We start from the raw sequence: 2,462 nt of genomic DNA on the forward strand, positions 1-2,462 counted from the left end.
GACTATGTTCCTTAATTTTGCAACAGTTTCAGGTGACCAGCCCATGGGCCCTAGTTTGCCAACCTGTGGTCAATACTAAAAACTAAAGTCAATTTTTAGCATGATGCAAGTAGGAAGCACTACCCATGCTATGAAAAGAAAGAATTATTCATCAAAAACTTATGTTTACTGACATGTTCCAGGAAAACATGCCTGGGAATGTAACTTGAGGCTGCTCAGAGAGGATGACTATAAGCTTAGATAGGGAAGAGTGTATTGATATGAGTGCAGGCAAGATTTAACATCCTGGCAACTTCTGGAGCCAAGCCTAACATACTGGAATGCAGGAATAGCTCCTTAACTCTGAAGCCTACCATTTTCTAGAGGCCTACAGTAAATGAAGTGGAGATGCCAGAACGGCCTTGGCAGAGCATTAAGGAAAGGGTCAAAAGGATCAGGATGTGGACATGTTTAAATGGATTTATTACATAATATAAAATAACCCCAGCTGTCTATGTTCCCCAGGAGTGCCCAGAGGATATCCCTTCACTAAAACAATGAGAGGAGCTAAAGGTTGTTGTCATTTGTGGATTAGGCTGGAATGGGAGGTTGTTATAGACATGGGCCACTTAGTATCAGTGGAGATAAACTTCTGGCATATGAGAGACCAGGTGGCAGCACTTAGCCATCAAAAGCAAGGTGAATATAATTTCCATAATGGGTAGCACAGCTGGAATGATAGTAAGGAGACCTTGACCTGCAGGAATCTGTGAAGATGTCTAATAGACCATGATACTTCCAGGGGCAAAAAAGTTGGGCGGCTGGTGATGGTGTTGCTTGATTTATGCAGCAAAGGATCAATTGTGGATGAACAGAAATCTGTTGACCAATGCCACATCAGAAAATCATGGTCCCTCACACTGTTTTCAGACCCAGAGTTCATTCACTGGAGGGTAGGCTATTTTCCTTTCAGAAAATATGCTATGATATGGACAAACATACATACAGTAGCTTTTTTCTCAATCCATCCCCAAGGGACTTAGGGTCATTTCCCAGATAACTGCACACTTGGGGAAAGCAGATCTTTCAAGGGCTGTTGGATACTGGATTGTAGGTGATACTGACAAATGAAAAGGATCAAAATGCACATGGGGGTTATGGAAGCCATGTGATAAATGGAGTCCTATTCCAGGCTCATCTCACAGTGAGTTCAATGGACATACGAACCCACCCTGTGATGATTTTTCCAACCTCTGAATTCATCTTCAGAATGGATTTACCTACAAGCTGACAGAATTCTTATATCCATTACTTGATTTTGTGGAGTAGGAGTGTTATGATAAGGGAAATTAGTGGAAGTGTGGTAAGCAGAACAATGGTTCCTCAAAGATGTCAACGTCCTGCTCCTTAGAACCTATGAATATGTTAGGTTACATTGCAAAGGGTAATTAAGGTTGCAGATAGAACTAAAGTTGCCAATCACCTGACCTTGAGTTGAAGATTATTCTGGATTATCTGGGTGGCCCAATGTAATCACAAGCATCCTTATAAGTGGAAGACAGTGGCAGAAGAGCAGAACAATGGTTCCTCAAAGATGTCAACGTCCTGCTCCTTGGAACCTATGAATATGTCAGGTTACATTGCAAAGGGTAATTAAGGTTGCAGATAGAACTAAAGTTGCCAATCACCTGACCTTGAGTTGAAGATTATTCTGGGTTATCTGGGTGGCCCAATGTAATCACAAGCATCCTTATAAGTGGAAGACAGTGGCAGAAGAGGAAGTCAGTCAGAGAGATTTGAAGATGCTACACAGCTGGCTTTGAAGGTGGAGGAAAAAAAGGGGTCACAGGCCAAGGAATGCAGGCAGCCTTAAGAAGCTGGAGAAATCAGGAAACAAATTCTCCCCTAGACTCTCCAGAATGAACATAACTCTGCCAACACCTTGATTTCTTGACTTTATCCCAGTGAGATTCGTTTTGGACCTCTCACGTTCATAATTGGCAGATAATTTTTTTTTTCAATTTTAAGCACTAAATTTGTGGTAACTTGTTATAGCAGAAAAGGAAACTAATATAGGGAGCTCTTGAGTCTGTACCACTATCCTCCATCCCTGCAAGGGATTAAAACTAAAGCAATAACATATCCTGGACAAATGGCAGAGATGAGTGCCACTCTCAAGGACTTAAAGGACACTGGGGAGGCACATCATATTCTCTTTTAATTCACTAGTATAGTCCCTGAAAAATCAGATGGATTATGGCAGAGGATGGTGAACTACCATGGACTTAAACAAGTGGGATCCCCAGTTGCAGCTGCTGTGCCAAATCGGGTATCTTTTAAAACAGATCAAAATAGCCTCTGGCAGTTGGGGTGAAACTATTGAGCTGGTAGATGCATTCTTTTCCATCCCCATCATAAGGAAGATCAAAAGAAGTTCTAATTCACCTGGGAATGACAGAAGGACACATTCATTTATAGTTGTG

The sequence above is a fragment of the Galeopterus variegatus genome, unplaced genomic scaffold, assembly GCF_000696425.1.
Source record: "Galeopterus variegatus unplaced genomic scaffold, G_variegatus-3.0.2 Scaffold2863, whole genome shotgun sequence".
NCBI lineage: Eukaryota > Metazoa > Chordata > Mammalia > Dermoptera > Cynocephalidae > Galeopterus > Galeopterus variegatus.